Source organism: Phascolarctos cinereus, unplaced genomic scaffold, assembly GCF_003287225.1.
Source record: "Phascolarctos cinereus isolate Bilbo 61053 unplaced genomic scaffold, phaCin_HiC Scaffold_5;HRSCAF=322, whole genome shotgun sequence".
NCBI classification, from domain to species: Eukaryota; Metazoa; Chordata; class Mammalia; order Diprotodontia; family Phascolarctidae; genus Phascolarctos; species Phascolarctos cinereus.
Genome location: NW_027555958.1, coordinates 235698998 through 235716492, shown reverse-complemented (window position 1 = coordinate 235716492; position 17495 = coordinate 235698998). Strand labels below are relative to the sequence as shown.

General features: G+C 42.5%; 1 protein-coding gene across 3 annotated transcripts in view; it reads left to right on the top strand.

The window, feature by feature from the left end:
* DAAM2 (dishevelled associated activator of morphogenesis 2) overlaps positions 1 to 17495 on the top strand; it is a 169276-nt gene that overhangs the window by 44437 nt on the left and 107344 nt on the right. The window contains exon 1 of one of the 3 annotated variants that reach the window (XM_020999399.2): positions 4547 to 4839. The exons of the other annotated variants lie outside the window; for them this stretch is intronic. The gene's annotated coding sequence lies outside the window, so the exon portion shown is untranslated. Of the gene's footprint in view, positions 1 to 4546; positions 4840 to 17495 lie in introns of those variants that run through there. 3 annotated transcript variants of the gene reach the window in all.

Genomic DNA, 17495 nt, shown 5'->3' with positions numbered 1-17495 from the left:
GGCCTTCTTCAAGATGTGCCCAATCTTCTCTGAGGATGCAAAGAATCATCACATTACATCCATTTCTTACTTGTTGGTTTCCTATATATTGATTTCTTATCATAACACTTCCCAGTGTTGGTGTATAAAAAGTTTGAGAGATATCATTCTGGGTGATTAATCATTTTATTAATCATGCTAGGAATAATTAGTAAAAGGGTTAGTGGCACTCTGTAATGCCAAAGACCCCTCTTGGAACTCACTGAATGGTTATAGGTCCTGGGAAGAGTGGGTGTTCCTAAGGGTAGTGTTCCTAAGGGTAGAAATCAAGTCTGATTGGTTAAGTAATTGATAGAATGAATATTATAATGAAAGGTGGACTTATTCTAATGAGGTCTGGGGGGAATTGTGACTCTGATTACTCAGTCTTGGTCAAAGAGACTTATCTATATCCACATCACCCTGTCTAGGATAATCTAGACAAAAGAGAAAATCCACTTTTTCCCAGACCTATCTGAGTAAAACACAATGGCTCAGAATTCACCAATTCACCTAAACTAAAATTTCTTTACCTTTTGAACAGATCTGAGTTTCTCTCTCATTATCAGCCCTGCACTTCAACATTCCTGCATAAACTACAGGGACTGATTTCTGAATAAGGAAGTTGAAAAGAGAAAAAATCTTGGTCCTAATTCAATAATTGGCTATTAATATGAGAGAAATAATAATTTCTCTCACAGTGTAGGCAGCTACCCAATGATCTCTTCTGTCAAATCTATAATTAGCATAAGCTTCAAGGATAGTCATAATTGTGCCTCTTCTTACCCCTACATGACGATTTTTTATGGGTCTTATGACACACAGTTTAACTGTCTTCTCTAGCTAAGTAAATTCTTCTGCATCCTTTACTCATCAAACTCTCAGCTTCCAAGCATTTGCTCAAGCTTGTCTCTCCATTCTCTACCTAGAATGCCCTTTCCATTTGTTTTTGCTTATCATTTTTCTCTCCTTTTCCTCTCCTTTTTTTGAACTGTTTAAAATTCACTTTTCCTTACTATTGTGCTATAAGAAATGATGAACAGCTGTGTGACCCTGGGCCAGTCACTTAACCCCAATTGCTTTAGAAAAAGAAAAAGAAGAAGAAGAAAAAAGAAATGATGAACAGGCTGACTTCAGAAAAACCTGAAAAGACTTGTATGGTCTTATGCTGAGTGAAGTGAGCAGGAACAGGAGAATGTTGCACACAGTAAGAGCCACGTTGTGGGATGACTGATATTGATAGACTTAACCCTTCTCAGCAATACAAGGATCTAAGACATCTCCAAAGGCCTCATGATGGAAAATGCTATCCACATCTAAAGAAAGAACTATAGAGTTTGAATGCAGATAGAAGCTTAATATTTGCTATTTTTTTTCTTCCATTGAGTTTTGTTTCCTCTTTTTGGTGGTTCCTCCTATTGGTTCTAATTCTTCCTTACAACATCACTAATGTGAAAATATGTTTAATAGGAATGTATATGTAGAGCCTATACCAGATTGTGAGCTGTCTTGGGGAGGGAGGTGGGGAAGGAGGGGGAGAAAAAATTTAAAATGCAAAAGCTTATGGAAGTGATTGTTGACAATTCAAAATAAATTAATTTTAAAAATTCACCTTTCCTGAAAAATCTTCCGTGATCAATTTACCTAATTTTGAGTACTCCCTTCCTGTGGATCTTTTCAGCATTTACACACTGAGTTTGAACTGCATTAATTTGTTGGCATGTTGCTTTGTATGCATTCTTGATGCCTCTGTCCTGTATTCCTAATTCTACTCCATATACTTCATGGCCAGAAAGTTCTTTCTGATGTCTAATCTAAATCTTTCCTGCTACAGTTCAAGGCATTGCTTTCTATTTTTCAAAACAGCATCTTCCTCATGAAAGTACAGAATCAGGTATCTTTGGAGAGGTTCAGAGACTGTGCTACCACTTGTTTCAAGGAAGAACAGTAGTCCTTTAATTTTTTTATTCAACATTTAATGAGCTTATGTTTGCACTGAAGACATCTAACACTGTCTCTAATGCCCACCCACAAGACAGGGCATCTGGCTAAGAACCAGGGAATTACTTTAGGTTTTTAGCTTACAAATATTCATGGTCTCAGTTTCTTACTGAGTTGGGGTTTTTTTTGTTTTGTTTTGTTTTGTTTAGGCATTTGGGTAAGAACCAGGGAATTACCTTTGGTTTTTAGCTTATAAATATTCATGGTCTCAGTTTCTTACTGAGTTGTTTTTTTTTTTAAGGCATTTGGGTAAGAACCAGGGAATTACCTTTGGTTTTTAGCTTACAAATATTCATGATCTCAGTTTCTTACTGAGTTTTTTTTTTTTAAGTCATGTTTAACATTCTTGTTGCTGTAGTGGAAACTTTTGTTCTTTGCAGAGGCCCAGGGTCAGATTCCTCACTAAAATCCGAACAACTTCTAAGGAGATTTCTTTCACCAGGGAGATTGTACCTTTGATCCAACTGTGGTTGGATTCCATGTTTAAGCCTCCTCAGAATCTCAAAACAGAGACATTGAAAACTATATACATTCACTAAAAAGTCTGGAATACTTGAGCAAATCCCTACTTAGGACTGAGTGTTCTTGAGTCTCAACCTCCTCTATCAATTTCTCCCACTCTCAGATGAACACTTAGTTAAAGGGTTTTTTGGAATGAGATGAAAGTGTTTGAATCTGAAGAGTCTTTGAAAAAATACATGTTGCTTCGCTAATGTAGACTCCAGCCCAGTGGTCCCTTTATGGCATTAAAAAGGTCACTAGAGGGGTTATTGAATGTCTCGGTCTATAAAAGGTGGTTCAATTTGGAGAGCTGGAGATCGAATTACCTTCCTCTGGGTATTAAGCAAGTTTGTATTATTTTCAGGGAAAACTAGGATTTGATACATGCAATGAAAAGTGAAATAGCTTGTAAGGAATAAATTGTCCCTTTCTGACCCACCTCCATCAAGGATGTGCTCTTGGAGTAATTTTTCTAGCAGTGGTTATAGATGTAGATTGGAGCAGAATTGAATAGACCTAGTTCTTGTCTTTGCACTGACATCAGCTAACAGTGTGATCTTGGACACACTACTTCCCCTCTCAGTGCCTCAGCTTCCTCCTCTGTAAAATGAGAGGGCCAGGACAATCTTTATGGTATAGTGGTTAGAACATTGGGCTTAGAATCAGAAAGACTCATCTTCCTGAGTTCAAATCTGGCCTTAGATACTAGCTGTGTGACCCTGGGCAAGTCACTTAACCCTGTTTGCCTCAGTTTCCTCATCTGCAAAATGAATTATAGTAGAACATGGTAAATCACTTCAGTATCTTTTGCCAAGAAAACCCCAAAATGGAGTCATGGAAAGTCAGACATGCCCGAAATAAATGAACAACAATAAAAAAAGGTCCTTTCCAGAGTGAGATGCTGGGATTCAGTGACCTTTCCAACTCCCCTAGTGAATGACTGGGATTAGGACTGTGAACTGTAGCTGTCTGTGGAACAGAAGTTTTTTCTCCATTTGAGAGTAACTGAACCATATGGGGATCTAACCCATAACCTTGGCTTCATTAGCACTGTAATTTAACTAACTGAGCTGACCAGCCTAGACAGAATGTTTAACATACACCAGCTGTGAAAATCACTATAATTCTTGCCTGACTACTGGTATTCACCTGCTGGACTTCTTGGAAGAGGCACAGTCAGGCGTGGAAACTGGTCAAGAAAAGAATGCCCATAGGAAGTGGAGTCTTGGGGGACTGCAGTGGGCCAGAACGAGGAGTGTTGGAGAAAGGAAATGATGAATAGCCTAGGCAATAGGGAGAAAGGAGTTTGGGGGCGAGAGTGGGAAAACCATGCTTTGGAAGACAACTTCGATAACAAATTTCTTTGTTACCAGCTTGTGGGAAGACTTGCTCAGATCACTGCTATGCCCTCTTCTCTCCTTGTAACACTGATGGAATGCTTAACAAAAATGTAACTAACAATATCATACAGGTTCTCTCTCAGGGCTGGGAAGGGTATAGAGAATGTCAAAAGATAGAATTAAAAGTTTATTTTTTAACGTTTTTTTTTTGAAAGATATTGGACGTCATAGCATGTATATACATGTCTTATGTCCTCAACTGGACTATGTATGAGTGTGCATACATACATATTTTATGTAAAAAATTGTTTTTTGGAAGGGAGGGAAGTGGGGGAAAGGGACATGTGGCATTCTTCACATCCTTCATAATGCCCTAGCATAGTGCTATGTGCAGAGGCACAGAGCAGACATTCAAATATTTGCTGATTGCTGATACAGCATAGGGCACCCTAGGTTACTGGACAGGAGCAGGTGAGGAGGCTGTAGGTGGGGCCAAGCATTGCCCGGCATCTGGAGAGCTCCTCAAAATCCTCTACGCTTGTGATGAGTGCAGAAAGAGGCAGGGCTCCCTCTGAGTCGGTCTTTTCTGAGTCTGTTCTTTTTCCCTAGAGAAGGGAACCTCCTTCCTCCTCTCTCTCTCCCCACTCCCCCTTGGGGGAGCTGTCTCTTTAAGGGAAGGCAGTAGCTTACATAGTAGCAAGCCAGTCCTGCCTCCCCCGGCTGTTCTGGGTTAGAGCAGGGACATTGGAAGGAGCAAGGAGCGGCCGCTGGAGAGAGTTTGTGTTGGGGGAGCAGGCCTGAGTCCGAGCAGAACATCCTCATGCATCAGTGCCCTCGGAAGGACCCCCCTACCCCACCCCTGATCTGTTGCCCTGAGCTTCCGCCCCCAGGCTCTGGCTCTTGGACACAAGATGGCCATTCTTAAAGACTGAGCTCAGGATCTGTAAAAAGAAACTTTGGAAATAGCTGGATGAACTTGGTAAGTGAAACCCCTAAGTTACATCCTCCTTCCCCTCTTCCAGGAGTGGAAGATTTCAGGTTTTGCCCTTGTTCATTATCTCTGCAGACAGCAGCCTTTTAGGAGAAGGGTGTGAGTGTATGTGTGTGTGTGTGTGGGGGGTGCAGCCAGGCAAATACAATAGGGGAGCAGAGCTTTCCCAGGGGATTGGAAATTGGGAGACATCAGGAGCAGGGGAGTAATATGATGTTTGCAGCTCTTGATTACCCCGCTAAGAGTGGCTTCCAGCACCAAGACATAGGATTAAGTATTGACATGCCGGGACCTTAGTTCTAAAGTGTGTATGCACTCCATTTGGGGTGGGGGTGGGGGTAGGGGTGGAGAATGAAGCACGTAGGGTTTTTTTAAGGGGGTGAAGAGAAGTTAGGAAAGACTGCTTCATTTCTCTTCAGCCTGGGAGAAGGAAATTTGGGCAATGAGAGTAGTGATTTGAGAAGCTACTGGGGGCTGCATGTATTTTGTTGTCTTGAGGAGTGAGGCTGGAAGGGTGAACAGCTGGGGAGACTAGAGTTTCAGTCCACTCAGGGAGTTTGAGTGCCAGTTCCTCTCCCAGGGTTTGAGAGGGCAGACGAATCCCCCCCTTCCCGTCCCCCTTCCTACCCTCCCCCCCCCCATTGCTGATTCGCCAGGAAAAGGGAGGTATGGCTCATTTGAACCAGGGACCAGTTTAATATGGGCAGTGAACTTAGTAAATTGTGGCCAAGTGGGAGAACTATTTCTAGCGAAGGGCAGTAAAGCATGGATGTCTCTTACTTCCATCTGGGAGCAATGCTTCAGTGTCTTAAGGAGGTTTGAGGAGCTCTCTAATTCCAGGCTGTGAGATGAGATCTGTGAGGAAGATCCCTGGGTCACTGATAGACCGAGGAGAATATGATTTCTCAATCTTTCCTACCCCTCATCATGCTACTGCTTGGGCATGCTCTCCCACCTCCATCCCCAAAACACACATCTAGGAGTAACCTGGGGAACAGTTTACCCTGTTTGACTTTTCCAAAACGGGAAAGAGCACTAGTGACCTCAGCTCTCAAGCTCTCTAATAGCCAGTCATTCTGAGAATGTATTTAGCTGGCTGTGGGAAGGGTGGTTTACCCTGATCTCACCCCGGGCAAGCAACGTCTCCTTTGCTGTTCTTATAGAGTCCAGGGGGCTGTATTTAGAGGGGCAGCAGGTAAAGATGTGATGACTAGGAAAATTAAGGGAAGAACAGAGGAAACTTCTTTTTGAGGCACCCTATCTCTCACTCTTCAAACATGAGATGTTCCCTGCCTGCAAAGTCTGAATGTAATATTCAGTTTAAGTCAGGGAAGCAGAAGCAACTATGAATCAGGGGCCATCAATTCGAATCCCAACTCCTCCCTGACTTATTCTGTGAATCACTGTGCCACTTGGTGTGGAATAGACTGGGCAAAAGTGGGAGTTTACCCCAGGGAGACTAGGACAGGTCAGGAACAGCATATGTGGCTTTCCCCCTAATATTAGTGATTCTCTGGTTGCTACTGAATGGCCAGCCTCTCCTTCCAGTCCCAGAAGTCAAGTGGAATGAGCAGCTAGATTATCCCTTGAGCTGAAAACCAAGAAAAGCAATATTTATTACAAAGCCTTGAGTTGTCTTGGCTGTGGACACACCACTTGATGCCACTGTATTTAGAGCCAACACTCCCTCCAGATCCCGATTTCTCTCCAAGCCCCACACCCAACCATTCCCCATGCCTGAAAACAGGGTAATGGAGAACTGCTTTATCATAGGAATAGAGGGGGTAGGAAATTTAATTAATGCCCCAGACACTAATATTATGTGGTTCTTCTGATTTTTGCCTCTTCCCCTTCCTCAATTAGTTCTTCCTTCTCTCTCTTACTACTACTTTGAGTACCTGACATAGGGCAAGGTATGGGCACATGAAGAAGTGGAAACACCCATCAAGGGAGATTTCAATGAATGTTGCCTCCAATCCACTGCATCTTTCCTCCTAGGCCCTGAACACCAGCAGTGGCCATGCCATTCGGGGAAAGCACAACCTTACCATATGTCTGGGTTCAAGAGTGTCCTGCAGCTAAATCTATCCCTTGCTTTGTAATCTGAGTCTGCTCCAGTTTCTGCACCAACCTGATCGGGTGTCCATGTTTGTTTTGACATCCAGTGTGGTGCATGGGGGGGAGAACAACTACAGTTCCAGATTTCAAAGCAAGAATTTTTTTACAGCAGCCGCCCAAGGCCAGGCCCCAACCAGCTGCTGTGCTCCCATGTTAGCGTTTTCAGTTAATTAAGAAAACAAACCCCAAATCCCTGACAGAGACAGTTTTCTAAATACTGGACAGAGCAGGTCTGTGTGAGCTTTTACGGGAGCTGTCTTAGGACAGGACAGGCTGATGGGGGTATTGAGGCCAACTCAGTAACTGAAGAGAAGTAGGAACCAAGCGAGTGAAGCAAGAAAAGTGGGAAGAGTGTGAACTAGAGAGAAGAACAACATAGAGTCTTTTTGATAGAGAAGTGTTATTGGTAGCTATGGGATGGGATGGGATGGGATGCCTTCCCTCAGAGAAACCCCAGAGTGATCTTGGCCTTTTTGATAAGCCCTTGACAGTACTAAGGGGCTTAGAATATCCCTGTTTGTTCCTTCTTGGGGGAGGGATTTAGGGGTGAAAGTGACCTTTTTGAAAATGAGGAATGTAAAGACCGATAAGCTAGGGCAGAAGAGAGAGAAGAGGGGGAAAAGAAGAAGGAAAAGGAGAGGGAACCTCATGGGAGAGTGATTTGAAAGCTTTCCCCTTCAGGTCTGAGTTTCCTTTCCAAGAATTAGGTTAGCCCAGGATAAAGAAGGATATAGAAGGCAAGTGATCAGTAATGCCTAAGGGAGAGCTACATGTGAACACTTAGTTAATTGGTATCAGTTTGAGCTTCCAGGAGGGAAGCCCTAATGTCTTTTGACTCAGTACATCACTTCTTTTGTCCATCCAACAATGCTTCATCCCTACTGGGCTCTGTAACTGTCCATCTCGGAGAATGGTATTGTGAAAGTCCCAGGTTCTGCAAAGACATAACAATGTATTTTTAATCTGCCTGGAGAAGGGAGGGCTCCTGGAGGAATTTGTAAAGCCACCAACTTTTAAATGTCAGTATATGGGTTGCATACAATATGGAATATTGGTGGCAGATTTTTAAACCTGGAGTGACTTTTCTGTATATCTCAGGATACTTCTGGGTCACCTCCAATGCTATTAGCCCTCTTTATCCAGAGAATGTAATTTCCCCCTTAATATTAGCTAGAATGAAAAATGTTTTCCTCTGAGAGAGAGGAGACAGTGTGGTACAGTCGAAAGAGCCCTTGAGTCTGTTTCAGTCACGTCTGACTCTTTGTGACCCCACTTGGGTTTTCTTGGCAAGGATACGAGAGTGGTTTGCCATTTCCTTTTCCAGCTCATTTTACAGATGAGGAAACTGAGGCAAACAGGATTAAGTGACTTACCCAGGGTCACACAGCTGGTATCTGAGGCCAGCCCTACGCTCTATGTACTATAGCGCCACCTAGCGGCCTGTATCTAGAAATAGAGAACCAAGGTTCAAATCCCGTCTCTAACATTTACTACTGGTGTGACTTTGCCTTAGTCATTTAACCTCCCTCGAGCCTCAGTTTCCTTCTTTTTAAAAATATAGGGGTTGGACCAACCTTCTACAAGAAGACTTTCCCAGTTCCTCTTAATTCTAGTACCTTCCCCCTATTGATTATCTCCAATTTGTCTTGTATGCAGCTTATTTGTTCATAGATTTTTATATGTTGCCTCCTCTGTTAGACTCTTTGAGAGTAGGGACTGTCTTTTGCCTCTTTTTTTTTCTTTTTGGTGAGGCAGTCAGGGTTAAGTGACTTGCCCAGGGTCACACAGCTAGTAAGTATCAAGTGTCTGAGGCCAGATTTTAACTCAGGTCTTCCTGACTCCTAGGCCAGAGCTCTATCCCCTGTATCACCTAGCTGTCCTATCTTTTACCTTTCTTTGCATTGATCTTCCTTAGTACTTAGCACATAACCTAGAACATAGTAAGCACGTAATAAATATTGATTGATTGATTGATGGTGATGAAAGTTGGGTAGCTGGAATATTCAGAAGCCCCTGTTTTTAGAAAATATCTGTAAGCAGCCTCTGGCCCTACCAGCACTCTCAAATATCCTGGTTAACAGGCTGGTTTGCTCTTTGTTTCTTACAATCTCAGGAGTTTTTGAGTAGGCAACTTATTATACCATCCTGATGAATTTCTCCTTGAACTCCATTTCTTCAGTTTGAGCTGATGTCAGCCTCACTGAGTCTGCCATGGGGACAGTATGGAGATGCGTATTGGGAGCAGGGTCAAGCTTACAAGCATTAATTAAGTTTCATGCCAGGTACTGTGCTAAGGGCTGGAGACAGAAGAAAGGCAAAAGGGGCAGCTAGGTGGTGCAGTGAATAAAGCACCAGCCCTGGGGTCAGGAGGACCTGAGTTCAAATGCAGTCTCAGACACTTAGTAGTTGTGTGACCCTGGACAATTCAGTTAATCTTGATTGCCTCAAAAAAAAAAAAAGGCAAAAACAGCCCCTGCTCTCAAGGGGCACCCGGTCTAATGAGGTAAATAACATGAAAAACATCTATGTACAAAGAAGACATAGGACAAATTGGACATGATCAACAAATGCATTAGCATTAAGGGGGTTGGGAAGGGGTTGTTGTAACAGATGGGATTTTAGCTGGGACTGAAAGGAAGCCTGGAGGTTCAGAGGAAGAGGATGAGCATTCTCGATATGGGGGACTGCCAGTGAAAATGTGTGGTGTCAGGCGATGGAATGTCTTGTTTGAGTAATAGCAAGAAAGCCAGTGTCACTGAATTGTAGTGTATGGAGGGGAGTAAAGTATAAAAAAGACTTGAAAGGTAAAATAAGGTTACCTTATGAAGGACTTTAAAAATCAAACAGAGGACTTTATATTTCATCCAAGAGTTTATTGAATAAGGAGGTGACATGGTCAGACCTGTACTTTAGAAAGATCAATTTGACAGCTGAGTGGAGGATGGACGGAAGTAGGGGGAGATTTAAGGTAGGGATACCTGCTAGAAAGGTAATGAACCGACCAGAATTCTAATGCGATAGTCTGGGGGTGAGGAGATGACCTGTACCAGAGCGGTGTCAGCATCTGAAAAGGGGGGGCATAAGAATTGAGAGGTGTTGCATAGGTAGATTGGGTAGTTAAGGTTCCTGTTGGTATAGGCGTTTTGATTTGTCTGTGCATGTATGTGGAGTAGAGGATGATGCCATATATCTGCATCGTCTGTGGTTACTTTACCAATTTTATCCCATATTAATCTTTATTCTGCAGTAAAATTGTACTACTTGATATTCCAGGTACAGTCTTCTAGTTTCTTCCTTTCAGAGCTACTTGACTATACCTTTAAATCCAAATCACTCTGGTTTTCACTGATTGGCCAATAATGAGTCCTAGCCCAAGCCTCTCTTACTCATTGTTTGGGTTTTGATGGCTCAGAGTGAGTGTAAATAGTAATTGTTTCTGTTCTGGCCAGAAATTCTGAGGGTCTTCCCCTCCTAGATCCATTTCTTTCATGAAGGCAAATTTGGCCATTCTTTGCCTCAATTCTTACCTCGCTTTTAATTACTGAATGGGTGTTGCATCAGACAAACTGAGACCTGGGAAAAGAGCTTAGCTTAAAAAGGCCATGGTCTCCCACTGCATTGGGGCCATCCCCCATCGTCTTGACCTATGTCTTGCCACAGGACTCTAACAACTCTGGAGGAGAGAGTGAAGTTGTGACTCTGCACAGCTCTGCCTCACTTAAATTCAATTCACTTGCAAGTCAAGACATTGCCCTTCTGGTGTTATTGGTCCTCTTTGAGAATGAAAGATGAACCGCAGTTCTTCCAGAACTTTGCCTTTTTTGTTTGTTTGTTTTTTTCTGGAGGGGTCAGTTAGGTTCAACTCTTTGTGATCCCATTTGGGGTTTTCTTGGCAAGAATGCTACAGTGGTTTACCATTTCCTTCTCCAGCTCACGTTACAGATGAGGAAACTAAGGCAAACAGGGTTAAGTGATTTATCTAGGGTCACAGAGCTATTAAGTGTCTAAGGCTGGATTTGAACTTAGGTCCTCCTGAGGCTAGGGCTGGCACATTATCCACTGAGTCCTTATGCTTGGAATCTCCTCCCTCCTTTATTTATTGAATTTCCATCTCCCCTTTAAATCCCAATTCAAATCCTCTCTCTTTTATGACACCCTGTTCCTCTCAGTGGTAACAACCTTTCTTCCCCCTTGGGTTTGACATAATGCTTTGTTTCACAACTCTCTAATGTACTCATTGTGTAATGCTGTGTATTGTGTTATCTGAATTTCTGTTTTACCTCCTTACTGGGCTCTAAGCCACATGAGGGCAGGGATCATGTTTTACCTAAAATTTGTATCTCTCCCAGTACTTATTAAGGCATTCCATACACACAAAAAGGGCTTAACAAATGTTTGAGGAATAAGTCATGAAGATCAAATTGTTTCATCCATTAGACATTCTCTAAAGTAGTATTGGATTCATAGTGCTGTGTGTAAGGGTCTATCTGTGGTGGTGTGAGAGTTAGATGATAATGGATTAGAGATAAGTATTACCTGATGAAAAATGCCTTTGCAGCCAGTACCTTGCTTAGAATAAACCTTATATCTGTGACTACCCCCTTCCTACCAAGATTTGGAGGGTTTGGAGGTAGTTATTTTTCGCTTTGACATCATATTTATTTCTAAATGTATCTCTCTCTCTCCTCTTCTATAAGGAAAGGAGAGGAAAAGAGAAGGGAGGAGAGGAGAATTTATTAAATAACTACTATATGCACAGGGGGCAGCTAGGTGGTGCAGTGGATAACACTGGGCCTAGAATCAGTTCAAATCTGACTTCACATGCACTTACTGTGTGACCTGGGCAAGTCACTTAACTGTTTGCCTCAATTTCCTCATCTGTAAAATGATCTGGAGAAGGAAATGGCAAACCACTGCAGTAACTTGGCCAAGAAAACCCTAAATGGGTCACAGAGCGTCAGACACAACTGAAATGATTAAACAATACAGGCACTGGGCTAAACGCTTTATAAATATTATCTCTTTTCATCTTCCCCACAATCCTGGGGGGGGTACAGGCTATTATCATTCCCCCTTTATAGTTGAGGAAACTGAAACAGTCAGACATTAAGTATTTTGCCCACGGTCACACAGTAAGCAACAGTAAGAAACAGTAAGTTTCTGAAGCAGTGTTTGAACTCAGATCTTCCTGATTCCAGGCATCTGCCTTGACAAGCCATGTCTTGTAACAAAGGTTTAAAAAGAAACAGAAAAAAAAAATCAGTTCAGCAAAACCCCAATACATCCCTGTGTGTCTGAAAGTATCCATTGTTGCATACCTAGTTTCCCACCTCTGCAATAAAGGGAGAAAAGATACATTTTTGCAACTTTCTTCCGTGGCTAAGGTCAGTCGTAGTGTTGTGTTGTGTTATTGTTCGTTCTTTTTAATGCTGTACTCATTGGGCATATTGTTTTTCTGGTTGTGCTTATCACTAAATTCTTCATATTTGTCACTTTTGACAGTGTAATAATATTCCTTGTAGTCACGTACCGCAATTTGTTTAGTCATTCCCCAACTGGTGAGCATCTACTTTGTTTCCACTTCTCTGTTACAAAAAAAAAAGTGCTACTATTGATATTTTGATATGTGTGGGAACTTTCTGTCTCTTAATGTGTTTCACAGTTATAAATCACCTACTATGTGTCAAGCGCTGTGCTAAGGGCTGGAGCTATGAAGAAAGGCAAAAGATAGTCCCTCACAAAGAGCTCACAATCTGACTGGGGAAACGGTATGCAAACAACAATGTACAAACAAGCTATAAGCAGGTTAAAAAGGCAATAATCAACGAAGGATTGGTAAGAGAGATTGGGAAAGGCTTACTGAAGAAGGTGAGATTTTATCTGGGACTTGAAGAAAACCAAGCCAGGAGGCAGAGATGAGGTAGAAGAGCATTCCATGAATGGGAGACCGACAGTGAAAATGCCTGGAGTCTAGTGATGGAATGTCTTTTTCTAGGAACTACAAGGAGGCCAGGGTGTCCAGATCAAAGTATACATGAAAGAGCATCAGGGGAAGGGCAGGGAGTTGGTTCTAAAGGACTTTGAATGCCAAACAGAGGATTCTATACTTCATCTTGGAGGTGATAGGGAGTCACTGGAGTAGTAGGGGGCCAGGGGTAACATGATTAGACCTGTGCTTGGGCTAAAGACTATGGACATTTTAGTCAGTTTTTAAAGCACAACTCAAAATTACTTTCCAGGATGGTTGAACCCCTCAACAGCTCTACCAACAGTGTATTAGCATATTATATGTTCTATTAGTGTATCAGCATACCTGTCTTTTCAGACTCCAAACATTTGACCATTTCCATATTGTGTGTTCTTTGTCTATTTGTTGAATGTGAGGCAAAACCTCAGAGTTGTTTTGATTGTTCAGTTTCTCTTGTTTTCAGTGGTTTGGAGCATTCTTTTATATGGCTCGTATTTTGCAATTCTTCTTTTGAGAATTATATTTCATAGCCTTTGACCACTTATCCACTGGGGATGTAATTGCTTTGTAATACTTTTTCCATTACAGCATGGAATTAGGAAATGATCCTTGGGGTAGGGGACAAGTTGGGAATAGGAATTCTCTTATGAACTACCAAAGGTAAGTAAGACAAATAATAGATGTCACAGATCTGGGGGATGATCAAATGATGAAAGGAGTCCTAGCTGTTCACTTCAGATTATGGAGTTGGAATGGGTGTTGAACAAGTTATTATCTGGATTGGTTTTGAGATAGTTCCTAGAGGAAAAAGATGACATTTTCCAGTGTCCAACCAGCTTTTGCTGTGATCTGATAAATACTGAATTTCTTTTATACACATATAAAGTCATAGACTTAAGAGCTCGAAGGGACCTTAGAGGCCATCTAGTAAAACCCCCCTTCATTTTACTGAAGAAGAAACAGAGGCTAAGAACTAAGTGACTTTCCCAGGGTCACATAGCTATCAAGTGTCTGAGGTGGGATTTGAACTCAGATTTTCTTGACTCTAAGTCCAGCACTCTCTGCACTGTCCCTCGAGCCCTTCATTTTATAGATGAGGAAACTGAGACCTAGAGAGGTAAATGACTTCCCCAGGGCCATACAACTTAATGTTGAGGGTGGGATGCACTATTTCAATAAAACAAACATTTATGAAGTGCCTGTTCAATTAAACAAACATTAAGGCACTGTGCTAGATGTGGAGCATACAAAGACAAAAATTAAAGTTTCTGCCCTCAATGTTCATATGCTATAGTTGGGGGGAGAGGGAGACTGTATTTAACAACAGAATTCTTCTACCAAGCACTTATTAAGACTCTGCGATGCCAGGCATGGGGCTGGGTGCTCAGGATACAAAGAGAAAAACAAAATAGCCCTTATGGTACACAGATAAGTGAATATAATGTAATTTGAGGTGGAGCTGGGGAGGCTTTTCCTGAAAGGTGGTATCTTGAATTAGGTGAACCTTGAAGATAGGGATTTTGAGAGGTAAATGCAGAGTGGACCTATGTTCCATGCATGGTGTCAACCTGGGCAGAAGTACTGAGATGGAAGACAAAATTCTAATCTTGGAATTAGCTAGTAGCTCAATTTGGCTGAAATTGAGAGGGCACAAAGGGGAAGTAATATCCACTGAGTCAGGAATAGTAGTTTGGAGTCAGACTGTAAAGGACTTTAAATGCCAGGCAGAGGAGTTTGTGTTCTATCCTGGTGGCCATAGGGAGCCAATGAAGATTTCTGAGTTAGAATTATGTGCTGAGACCTGTGCCTTAATATTGTTTTGCTGGCTGTGTGAAGTATAGGTAGGAGAGAGGAGAGACTGGAATCACGGAGACCAATCAGGAAGCTATTACAAAGAGTGATGAACTAGGGCTTGAACTAGAGTAGTGATCTTGAGGAAATAGCAAAAGGAAAAAAGAAGGGAAAGATACAAGAAATATTGCAGAGATAAAATTGATAATGCTTGAAAATGGATTGTCTATTATAGGGTGATGATGTGAGGGAGGGGAAAGAGTAAAGGGTGACTTAGAAGTTAACTGAATTCCTGGAAAGTACTCTCAAGAGAAATAGCAAAGTTCAGAGGAGATTCAGGTTGAATGGAAAAGACAATGGGCTCCCTTTTGCACATTTGATTTTGAGATGCCTATGGTACATCCATTCAAGTAGGACTGGAGCCTGGAGAAAGAATAGGGCTGGATAAATAGATCTGGGAGTTTATCTGCATAGAGACGGTATTTTAGCCCATGGGAGTTAATTAGATCCCCAATGGAGAAAAGAAGCAGAGGGCTGGGGACAGAACTTTGGATACTTATGATAATGGTCGTTCTTACAGCAGCCTATGTCCTTGAACTTTTTCATAGTCACACAGGTCAGCATGTCCATCTTAGATCGAGATCCTTTCACTCTGCATGGAATGGGAAAGAGAAATGTTTCCAATCAAGAAATATGATAGAATTATGGTTGCTATAATGGGAAAAGTGTCTAATGGAGTAGAGCTTGGGAAGTTTTCTGTCGGCTGAGGCACATGGGGTAAAGGGAAGGACATGATAAGTCTGGTTTACATTTGGTCTGAAATAGTGAACTCTCTACTTTCCCAGCCCAAATTGCACTTAGCTGTAAAACCTCTGGCAAATGTCCAGGTATAGAGTGAATGTAAAGGGTGTCTGGGGGGATGTGGATATTCCAAGGCACCAGTCCTTGAATTAGAGATCCTGAGATGAACAGCTGAAATCTCCTTCCCTCCATCTGTAAAGGAGGGGCCCTCAGGAGTCCTTAAGCATCTGGGAGGGTAGGAGCCACAGTTGTGCAGCGGGAACCTATTGTCCCACGCTACATTCGGGCCTTAAGGGAGTGGGACAGAGGTCTGGACTTGCTCTTAGGCCTTTCCCAGGCAATTTTCCCTCCTGCCGAGACCAGCTGGGCTAATGGAACAAGAGGGCTGGAGGAAGAGGGGGTGTTGTACTGCATTACCTCATCAGATGTTGAGAGTCCAAGCCTAGGAGATGGGATATCTGGCTCTCAGCTGTGTATGAAGGGAACTATTCTAGGCTTTCCTAACTCAGTCTACCTGGTTGAAGGATAAGGGCTGTAGTTCTGGTTCCAATTCAAAGGTATGTTGGAGGGTGGGGATGAGCAGGAACTGGAAATAATACAGTGCCTTTACTGGACAAAAAAGAAAAAGAAAAGGAGGGGTGAGTAGGCCTGATGTCCTTCCATAATCAGAGCATCTCACCAAGTGACCAGGCCGTTTAGTGGGGAGTACAAGCTGCTACTGCTGTTCCACTGGATAAAAGACAAACCCTACAGGTTCTCTCCTATTTCATCTTTCACTTAGGTGAATGAACTATCATTCACTAATCAACTAAGTTTTAAGTAGCCTGGGTCACTTGTTCTGACCTGGACCAGCCCCCTTTCTTCCCTACTATTTGGCTGAAGACTCTTCTGCCTGCTTCCATTCTGTTTCATTGGTCCTTGGATTCACCCACATCCACTTAGTTCAAAACTGAATAGGCTGGTTCCCAAAGGACTCGCTGTATCACTGTGTGACCTTGGGCAATTCATTTCTCTCTGGGCTTCAATTTCTTTCTGCATAAGATGAAAGGGTTGGACTAGATGAACCTCTTAGTTTCCTTCTAGCTCTGACATTCTGTGATTCTATGAAGGCAAGGGAGAAGTAAGTTCCCTACTGTCCGGAAGGCACTGCTGATGTTCCCAGAAACGTCCTATTTAAATTTCTACTTGGCTGCTGCTGTGGTGCTTCCTAAGGTCAGGTGGAAGTATTTTCTTACACATCCCAAAGTTTAGTCCCTTTCCTGGATACTCCTAGGGCTTTGGGGGTCAAGGGAAGATTCTAAGGAATTGGGGAGAATCTCTATATCCCCAGGGCTGACCAAGCCTGGCTGATGGATTGACTGACAGGTGGGTATCCCAGGAAGTTATAGGGTAGTTGCTATTACCTTTCTTTAGAGGAGACAGTAATGTGGTAAAATGAAAAGAGTCAAAGGACCTGAATTCAAATTCTGGTTCCACTACTTATTACCTGTGGGACCCTGAGCAAGTCACTTGAGCTCTGTTATTAATTACCTATGCCACCTTAAGCAAGCTGGCTCTGGCCCCCAGTTTCTGTAAAATGAGGAGGTTAGGCCTTTAAGGACCTTTTCAGCTCAAAATCTATAATCCTAAAATTAGCTTAGCTGTGTGACCTTGGGCAAGTCAATAACTTCCCTGAATCTCAATTTCCTAATCTGTAAAATGAGTTGGTTCTATTCAATGGCCTGTAACCAGCTTCCAATCAATGAGTTTATGACCTTTCTAACCCTAACCTCACTCCCCTTCCTTTTGAATTTACTAGAATTTGTGTTGGATGCCATTATCAAGATATTCTAGGACCAGGAGTGGGGGAGCTGCAGCCTCAAGGCCACATGTGGCCCACTAGGTCCTCAAGTGTGGCCTTTTGTTGGATTCAGTCAAAGAGCCACACTTGAGGACCTACAGGGAGTGCTTGGGGAGAGAAACAGTA